Source organism: Sturnira hondurensis, unplaced genomic scaffold (genome assembly GCF_014824575.4).
Source record: "Sturnira hondurensis isolate 20B ecotype Veracruz unplaced genomic scaffold, ASM1482457v3 Scaffold0018877, whole genome shotgun sequence".
NCBI lineage: Eukaryota > Metazoa > Chordata > Mammalia > Chiroptera > Phyllostomidae > Sturnira > Sturnira hondurensis.
In genome coordinates, this window is record NW_028091508.1 from 2884796 (window position 1) to 2895834 (window position 11039).

Consider the following 11039-nt stretch of genomic DNA (forward strand, 5'->3'; position numbering starts at 1 on the left):
CAGACTATGAAAGCCTGAAGCATTAATCTGCACAATAGAGCTATTCTTCCCCTAGGACTGCACAGATTGAGTCCAGGGCCTAGGCACCCACTCTGTTATGCTGGGGTGGGGTATGGGTGGGAGTATTTGGCCTCTATGTTCACATTGCTGAACGGCCCTCTTCTATTTGACCCCAATCACACTTTTATCTGATGTTATATCCTCTATTAAGCTTTGCTCAGGTTGATGTAGAAGTCTTTTTGTCCCTTCAGAAGGACTTACATGATGTGGTATATGACATTCAGTGACACGGTTGAAATTAGGGCCTTGCTGACACTGTGTTCCTGTGAAGGAAAAGCTCATCCCTGTTGCCCACATCTACAATCTGTCTGTGCTGTGAAGTTCACAGGCACGGGTCTTGGATCACCCTGTCTACACTGAGAAAATGCAACTCAAGGCACAAACCTCAGTAAATCAAATTCCATAGAAAAGCAGAGATACTTAGTGTAATGTTCAGGATTAGCTTAGTGCTCCCTGCTCTTTCCTCTCAACCAGGTTCATGTTGGACTGATGGTGCAGCATCTGATCAGTCCTGGGCGTGAGATTTCCACCTCACATAGTAGCTAACTGGAGTCAGCTTTGTACATAAAAAGTGGGGAGCCCCTACCCACTCCTAAAGCTGTGTCTGATAACCACCTGCATGTGTATGCAGATGGATATTTACCTTACCTGTGGCCTNCAGTAAATCAAATTCCATGGAAAAGCAGAGATATTTGGTGTAATGTTCAGGATTAGCTTAGTGCTCTCTGCTCTTCCTCCCAACCAGGTTCATGTTGGACTGATGGTGCAGCATCTGATCAGTCCTGGGCATGAGATTTCCACCTCACATAGTAGCTAACTGGAGTCAGCTTTGTACATAAAAAGTGGGGAGCCCCTACCCACTCCTAAAGCTGTGTCTGATAACCACCTGCATGTGTATGCAGATGGATATTTACCTTACCTGTGGCCTCTTGAAAGTGAGTAAAGTTAGTTGTGGTTTAACTGCCCTTTTTTATCTTACAACACTTATACCACTGCTTGCACAGACCCAACAGTAGGGGCCGGTTTGACATTGAGCATTTTCCACAAATTAACCACATTTGCCAGAGCACGTCAACAAAAGGAGCCTGAGAAACTAAATCACCATCAGCCACAGCAGCACCCTCCCACCAGCCACACTGTGGCCTCCACCACCTTTGCTCTCCCTCCCTTACTGCCTGTTTCAGGGCTGCTCAGGTTGAGCTGAGGAAGGAAGTTACTAAGAAGTTTGGTGGGACAGGAAATGCTGCCTTGTAGTGCCCGACTGTGAAATTGGCTGTAGAAAGTGTTCAGTGATTTTCAAGTGTCCTCTACCTCTCCCAACGCACTATTTTCAATTAAGTAAGAGGTTTTCAACCTTTTTCATCTCATGGCACACGTAAACTTAAAATTCAGTGGTACTCGAGAAAATACAACTTTACTGATCTGACAAAAAATAGGTAAATTTTGATTTACAGAAGAATGATAGTAGTAATTGCCTAAATTACTATTTCTTTTTGCTTAAAGTGACTTTGATGAAGATTTCTGGTACCACAACTTAACGAGTCAGGCACAACTTTATTGTGTGATGTGAACAACGAGATGCAAGTCTGTTATATGTCCTATATACAGTTATGGTTCAAGAGAGAACAGTCACTCTAGAGGGCTATCATTTTGTTTGCTGTTGTCTTTTTTTCTTTTTGACAATCTAAGGGAAAGAGCTCAGTGCCCCTGACTAAACAGTCAGGTATTGCACGTTTTAAAAATTCCTGTTGCACACCACTTAAATCTTTTTTTTACATAGCAAAGTATTGTCCTAGTATTTGTCCTAGAGGGGTCTTGATCAAATTAATGAGAGTCAAGGAGTAGATCTAAGTAAATTTAATCTTTGTGTCAGGTCTTATTTTGGTTTTGAATGAGAACCTCTACTGGATTTCCAAAAGAACCTGTTTCACCGAACCTGAAGCTGACTGTAATGAAACAAATTCTTTCCAATTTTAAATCAGACATTGTTTTAATTCTATTGTATAAGTTTTTACTTTTAAAGGGTTCATTAGAGTAAATAAAAATATATACAATCTCTTTTTTTACCCACGTACCGTATACATTGAATCTTTTGTTTTATGCCTTTGCCCATAGGCATGCACAGATACTAGTATTGTTAATAGGAAGTGGTCAAAGGACATGAACAAATAGTTGTCAGAAGAAGAAATATAGGCAGACTTTGATATACAAAAACAGCTTATTCTCACTCAGAAAAGCAAAGTAAAGCCATGATGAGGCTATTTTTCTCTTGTCATATTTATCAAGTCCTGACATTTGACAGCACATTCTGGGCATTCACCTACATTGTGGTAGAAATTAGTAGTGCACATGTTCAAAATGACGTGAGCACTATTACTTATTTCAACATTTTTTTTATAATAGCACAGGGTTGGAACTAAGCCAAGAATTGATCATTAAGAATTGGTTTTATGAAGTATTGTACATTCACCGGTGGAATATGCAAAGTGTTCTTATATACTGACATAGAGCTCTGGGATGAGTGAGTAAAGAGTAGTACAGAATAATGTACACTGTGCACTGCATTTGTGTACTAAGGGGAAAAATTAGATATATGCATATGCATTTATATGTGTACAAGGTGTGTCCAGAAAAAGTCCAACCGCTGTTAATATAAGGAGAACAATTTATACAAAATTGCTGTAACCTGGCAGTCAAGGAGAGTGGACTAGAATTCATGTGCATGAACAATGACAACTTCACAATATTTATCAGTGGGGGCAGTAGATGCTGTTTAGTGAACATTCATACAATGTGGTCATCACATTCAAAATGACTGAGTGAGTAGAGCAACGAATTTGCATCAGATTTTTGTGTTAAGCTTGAACATTCCTCTATGGAAACTATTCAGATGATTCGGAAGGCCTCAGCACTGTGCAACTTGTGATTGGCAGCTTCATCATGACAATGTGCCCGCTCATGCATCACATCTTGTGCAGAGTTTTTGGTGAAACGCAAATCACCCAGGTAACTCAGCCCACTTACAGCCCAGATTTGGCACCCTGAGTCTTACAGCTTTTTCCAAAACTAAAATCATCTTTGAAAGGGAAGAGATCTCCAACTGTCAGTGACACTTAAGAAAATGTGACAGGGCAGTTGATGGTAATTGGGAGAACTGTGTGAGGCCCCAAGTTGCCTACTTTGAATCATTGTCCTAGCTACCATGTTTCTTGTATCTTCTTCAATGTCTCTTTTTCATAGTACATGGCTGGATACTTCCTGGACGGCCCTTGTGCATTCATACCTGCAGAATAAAAACTAAAAGGATGCCCAAGAAACAAAAGTGTGTCCTGTAAGAGGTTGGGGAGGTTGAAACAGAGGTTGAAGCAAGAATTCTCACTGCATTTCTTAGAACGTTTTGTTTTTGGAGCCTTATGAAGGTATTCTCTGACAATTTTAGTAGGATTCTTCTTATGCACAGTAATTGTCAACAACACTTCCTGACTGATATTTCATTTCTTTAAGCAATCTACATGTTTTGAAGATGCATACTACTCTGTCATATGACATTCTTTTGTTTCTTCTTTTAGTTTCTTATTGGGCCTTTGGGTTAATTTGGGGTTACTGTAAGTAGCGCTATAGTGAATGAACATCCTCACACATAAGTCTTAGTCCACGTCATCTATTTCCTTAGGAGATTGATGGGTCAATTCTTAGAACACTTTCCAGGTGTCAGCACCTTCCCCTGTGGGATGGGCCCTGCAGTGGCTCTTGGCTGTCGGAGAGTGGAGACAGTGACTCCAGAGCTCAGGAGGTATTTTAGTCATTTAATGGCCTCAAGCCCCACTACACATTAGAATTACTGAAGGAGGCTGTTTAAAGTCTGATGCCTGGCCTGTGAGAAAGTCTGGACCTGAGTGATTTTTAAAGGCTCCAGGAAGAGAGAGATTGGTACAATGGGTAAAACAGCAGAGTTTAAGCCAGATGGCCCTGGGATCATGTGGACCCCAGCACTATCCTGTGATTGGCTTCGGGCATATTTCTTAGCCTCTCTGGTGTTCCCATCAGTGAAAGGAGCGTGATACCTGCACTGTGGTACAGCGAGAGCATTCAACACAGGGCATGCACTCTGCCTGGCAGAATTCCTGGTGCTTGCTATGTGTCAGGTACTGGCTGTTATTCAAACAAAACAAAACAAAAAAGCAAACAAAAACAGCCTGAGAAAGCCTGACAGAGACCATGCATTTACCCAAATGAGTTTTCATGGCTTTGAAAGTCTTGGGTTTCTAGGTATTTGGCTGAACTGTATCATGTTGATATAGTACCTCTGGCTATCTTATATTACTCAGAATTTCTAATTAGCAATTATACTGGACTTCAGTAAAGAGAAAACCGAGTATTACTTAACTGTAGCCTGCTTGGCTGACATAAAGCCCTCAAAATATCTACGAGTTTATGAAGAAAGGAATCCTAAAACAGTGGGAAGAATTCGTAATGGGAAAAATGAGAATGGTTGCCTTGAAGTTTGCCTTTTTTTGTGGTTGAGAAGTGTGTGGAGTATGCTAGCTCGGTAAAGATTAGAGACATAAGTGCTTTTGTATGGAACTGTATAAATCTTTGACCAGCTGTTCCTTTGCACACCTGTGGATGCAGCCTGTTCTGGTATTTTTTTTATCCAACCAAGTGGCATGGACTTTAATAATAGATGTATGATTGGTGGGTTGGAGGCCAGCATTTAAAAATCTTCCCACCATGAAAAATTGTGTGGCAGATTTGTTAGAACCCTGTAATTGTTTGAACAGGACAGGAATAAGGAGAGAAATTGTACACAGGGAAAGAGTCAATTCTCTTCATTGGCTCTTAGTCTAATAAGAAAGACAATTTCCAATCTTATTTCAAACCTAAAGGAACCTGTTTCTACTCTAGTAACAAGTCACATAGAAATTATCAGCAGAGCTCCTGTGGCCAGATTGTTTGGGTTCAAATCCCAGCTCTACTTGTTATTAGCTGTCTTAACTATGGGGATATTCTTTACGCCTTCTTTGCCTCAGTTTCCCCACCAGTAGAACAGTATAATTGTACCTGTTTCATGGGGTTCTTATGAAATACAGGTTAACACATTCTTAGACCAGTACCAGTAAGCACTATACAAGCATTTGTTTATTACTTCATTAGGCTCATTGCATTTGTAAATTGTGCTAAAAATCTGCAATTCTTTGGAATTTGAGCACTTTCTTCTAAAGATGGGTAAACATAGGCACTATGACATGGTTAAGAACAAATGACACAGCCAGTTCAGGCCAGACCAAGTAAATGAGGCTCTAAGTACAGAGCTTGAGCTGAAAGTTCTGGCCCAGTGTTCCTCCCACCACACCATGTGGGACTGTTGCTGTGATGGAAAAGTACTGGACGGAAAAGGAAGTACACTCACCTCCTACCTTGGAAATGCCCACAGACAACCAGAGACTTCCACATGGTGATTCCTGGGACCCGTGGACCCATTCTGTCTAAGGGAGGAGCGGAAATATCAGAATGGTGCACCTAGTGGCACCATCAAAGGTCTTGCTTTGCCTGAGACGCTCAGTTCATTTCATTAACACAAAGAGGAGCTGCACGTCTAGGGCACACATAAACTAAGGCAAGATTTACATACTGTTGGTGATAAAGGGAGCAATTACGGTTCTACTAGAGTACANGAAAGCCTGACAGAGACCATGCATTTACCCAAATGAGTTTTCATGGCTTTGAAAGTCTTGGGTTTCTAGGTATTTGGCTGAACTGTATCATGTTGATATAGTACCTCTGGCTATCTTATATTACTCAGAATTTCTAATTAGCAATTATACTGGACTTCAGTAAAGAGAAAACCGAGTATTACTTAACTGTAGCCTGCTTGGCTGACATAAAGCCCTCAAAATATCTACGAGTTTATTTAGAAAGGAATCCTAAAACAGTGGGGAGAATTCGTAATGGGAAAAATGAGAATGGTTGCCTTGAAGTTTGCCATTTTTGTGGTTAAGAAGTGTGTGGCGTATGCTAGCTCTGTAAAGATTAGAGACATAAGTGCTTTTGTATGGAACTGTATAAATCTTTGAGCAGCTGTTCCTTTGCACACCTGTGGATGCAGCCTGTTGTTCTGGTATTTTTTTTATCCAACCAAGTGGCATGGACTTTAATAATAGATGTATGATTGGTGCGTTGGAGGCCAGCATTTAAAAATCTTCCCAACATGAAAAATTGTGTGGCAGATTTGTTAGAACCCTGTAATTGTTTGAACAGGACAGGAATAAGGAGAGAAATTGTACACAGGGAAAGAGTCAGTTCTCTTCATTGGCTCTTAGCCTAATAAGAAAGACAATTTCCAATCTTATTTCAAACCTAAAGGAACCTGTTTCTACTCTAGTAACAAGTCACATAGAAATTATCAGCAGAGCTCCTTTGGCCAGATTGTTTGGGTTCAAATCCCAGCTCTACTTGTTATTAGCTGTCTTAACTATGGGGATATTCTTTACGCCTTCTTTGCCTCAGTTTCCCCACCTGTAGAACAGTCATAATTGTACTTGTGTCATGGGGTCTTGTGAGATAAGTGTTAACACATGCTTAGACCAGTACCAGTAAGCACTATACAAGCATTTGTTTATTACTTCATTAGGCTCATTGCATTTGTAAATTGTGCTAAAATCTGCAATTCTTTGGAATTTGAACACTTTCTTCTAAAGATGGGTAAACATAGGCACTATGACATGGTTAAGAACAAATGACACAGCCAGTTCAAGCCAGACCAAGTAAATGAGGCTCTAAGTATAGAGCTTGAGCTGAAAGTTCTGGCCCAGTGTCACGTGGCACTGTTGCTGTGATGGAAAAGTACTGGACGGAAAAGGAAGTACACTCACCTCCTATCTCAGAAATGTCCACAGACAACCAGAGACTTTCACATGGTGATTCCTGGGACCCATGGACCCATTCTGTCTAAGGGAAGAGCTGAAATATCAGAATGGTGCACCTAGTGGCACCATCAAAAGTCTTGCTTTGCCTGAGACGCTCAGTTCATTTCATTAACACAAAGAGGAGCTGCACGTCTAGGACACACATAAACTAAGGCAAGATTTACATACTGTTGGTGATAAAGGGAGCAATTACGGTTCTACAAGTGTACAGAGACGATGAGGAAATAGAAGTGCACCCACAAGTCCCTGAGAAAAGTCTCACTGACTTTGCTCTCCAAAGAAGTGCATGATTTTTCCTTCCTGGAGAAAGTAGGTGAAGGAGAAGGCAACAAATGTGGGCTCTGAGTTTAGAGAGACCTGGCTGAAATGACTATTATGGAAAAAATGGTGACCATGAGAAAATAATATAATCTTTCCCATTTGTAAGCTGTGGACTACACCTACCTCCAAGGGCTCTGAGAGGGTTAATGGGATTGTCTGGTGCATAGCAGAAACTTACTGAGTCGCTATTCCAACCAAATCTAACTTGTCTGCAGGGAAATATGATGAGAGATGATTGCCAGGGTGTGTGTGTATGTGTGCATAATCTATTATTTTCTAAAGTCAAGCAACTAACAGTAGCTGTTGATGACTTGCATGTACCAAACGTTATTAACTCATCTATTTGACACAACTCCAGGAGACCAGGCACTGTGACTTCATCTTACACATGAGAAAGTTATGTCACGTAGAGTTCAAATAGTTTGTCTGAGGTCACGCAGATACCAATACTAGACCCAGGATGCAAATCCAGGCACTTAGGGTTCGGAGGGGAGGGGCCAACCCTCCACCACACTGCCTCTCCAGTGTCAGAGCAGTTCTCCTGGGTCGTTGTGAGGATCAGGAAACCTGAAGCTTGTGAAATGCTGGTATAGATCTGAGCACAGTGTGCCAATCATGGTAGATGTTACACTGTCACCATCGGAATTGCCAAAACCAATGAATAGGAGTATGAATATGGTGACCTTTGAGAGAGAAGTAACCTGGCCTCCTTCCTTTGGCTCTGGCTCCTGTTGGAACCCATGCCCCATAGAAAGGATTATAACTATAGTCCCAGGGAAGGAAACAGAAGGGTAGTATTGACCATGATGACATTGCTGAATCTGATAGCTCATTTGCCATATTCTCTGTTATCTGGGACTTTCACTAAATATGTGTAAGTAAAGTAAACAGACAAAAGCAGACTTTTAATTTTTTAAAAAATTTATTGTAGGTGGCCAGTTATAAAAAGCAACATACAGAATAAAAGTAGCTGAGAAGGCAGCTTCTGGGTGTGAGAAATAGAAAGCTTAAGGCAGGTCACTGGATAAAGAGCACTAAAGAATGGGAATAGGAGCTGCTTGCCGTCTGTACTCAGAAGGCATGATTACGTGGCTTGGCTAGAGCAGCTGATAGGATGATGGGAAGAGTTGTGCTAAAGGGTGCCCTTGGGCCCTGCACCTGAGGCATGGCCAAATTGGTTATTGTTACAGAGAGAACTTGTTTTTCACCCAGTGGTTTGAAAACCATTATACAATAATGCATGATAGAAAAATGCATGTGGACTGAAATAATTCAAACCCAGATAGGAAGTCCAGCTACATCCTCAGCAGACACGACCAGGGAAAAGAAATGAAGAAAAATTGTGCCATCATGTGTTATGAACTCTTTCCATGGCCACAGAATGCTGTTCTCCTAAATAGACAGAAGGAAATGATGGCAAAGTAGACCAGGCTCTTGAGGAGGAGGACGAGGTAGGCGTAGTAGGCAGAGGTATTGGTTAGCTGCAACTGCAGTAAATCTAGGAGAAATAATTTAATTAGTTTCATCTGTTCTTTTGAAAGGATAGGAGATATTAATGGGAGGGTCGTAATCATTTAGTTTATGATCTACATTGAAGTGACACCTCCACACCACCAAACCCCCAAACATACAAGCATCTGCTACCACCACCACCAAAAACAACAAGACAACTTACAATGTAGCTTGCAGGTCATGTCACTTACAACACTACAAATATTAAAAACTAAAACTGCGTTTTTAGTGAGAGAGTCCAATGAGCAAATGAAATTTGTGGTAAGTAATTTGTCATTTCTTCACCACTACTCTGTCTCTAATTAATAACGAAAGTTAATTAATGTTCTTCATTAACCACTAGCCAAATACCAAACACTCTGTGAGCTTTTATTAAAAACTTCAATCTTATATAATTTTTACAGTAACCTATGAAATGATTATTTTAGTTTCCACTATGAAAATAGAAGAGTGACACAGAGAGGAGAAATTTGCCTGATGTTACGCATTTAGTAAGTGCCAGAATCCAGATTTCAAACTCAGCAACATGACTTCACAGAACACATTTTCAGTCCCTCTGTAATTGTGTATCTCCAAGTGCAATGAATAATACCCTGCCGTCAAAGGGTTAAAGGTTAATATAAAGTTGACTTGATGATTTAGAAGCATCTGAGTCATTGCATGTGCATGCAATGTGATTCCTGCTAATGGCACAGTCCTCGAACAGATGGTGGTGGTCACCAGCAGGCGGCTGCAGGTTTTACCAGGGGACATTATGTTACTGGGAAGAAAGTGGTTATTCCAAATGCTCTGAAACTTTAAGACCTCACAGCTCTCTCACCTGTCTTTCCTACGTATCCTTCATTGTGGCTAGGACACTACAGGATAATTGCACTTAATATCTTTTAAATTTCACAAGAAATAATTAGTGACAGGGTGCTGGGCCCAACTTCTACTCAATAAACCACAAGGCCAAGTCCTTTCCTGTGGAAATTTCCCTTCGACAAGCTTTATCTCCATAGTGTGGGAACTCCACAGTCATTAGTACTTGGTATGGGAAGGGTCCTCAAGGGCTGATGTGCTCAGAACTCCTTTGTGCTCACCAGGTGAGGTGTTAGTTGAGGTCCAGAGCCTCCTTGATATTGCAAATGGAGGAGAGCTCAGCAGAGCTAGAACCAATGCTTCTAGGGGATTTCCCTGGACACATGCAGGGAGACAAGGCCAGAAAATTGCACATGTTCTATGCCAGCTAAATGAGATACCCTATGCTGGACATTCCACATGTATGACCTTCTCTCCTCAATAACTGGGTTTGGTGTGATTATTCCTGGTTGGCAGGTGAGGAACGTATTTCAGAAAATGTAAGTACCCATACTCATGTCACTAATAATTAAAAAAACTGGGGTGGAAGCCCAGTCCATGGTCCTGGGAAGCCAGGCACTGCCCCCAAGCCCTGCCCCTGCCGTACATCCACTGTGTCTCAGGGTCTTGGCTTTGGGCTTTGTTGCTCTGTGACTTGACTCTCAAGGAAGAATAGAGAACTGAGTAAGTGTACGAGCTCTTGATTTTGATGGCCTGGGTTAAACCCACAGATCTAGCTGCTTGTCTTAGTGTAAGGGACGTCATTTTATATCATTGCTCTCATCTGTGAAATGAGAAAATATATTGTACACTCCACAGTATTAAGAGAATTAAACATGTCAGTTCAGGTTATTACTACTAGCAAGGACTAAAGACAAAAATATAGAGGCAAGTTGATATCACATGTTCCCTAGTCCTTAGAAACAAAAGCCATGCAAATGAATAAAGTCAGTGTTGAAATAGTCCCGAGCATATCACAGCACCCTCTGATTCACCGACATCTCTCGTCAAAAGCCAGCGTTCATTGTGTTAAGATGACTACTAGGAGAGGATGGATTGGCTTAAAATAGCACTGGGTCTATTCTGCAAAATCCAGCCATTCTCAGTATGGCATGTTAAACCACAGAAATTCAAAACTTACGTTGATCAGGAGGGAGCAATGCAATAGCATTACATAAAGGAAAATATGTGCAGATACTTACCACTTTTATCTCCCAGACAATCATCTACTGTAGGATTAATACCAGCAACCTCTACAAAAAATGAGAGCAACTATTAAGGATTTGTTTGTAATTGTTCCTTGACAGCGTGTGTCTGTGTGTGGATAGACAGACACATACATAGATGATAGATAGATAGATAGATAGATAGATAGATAGA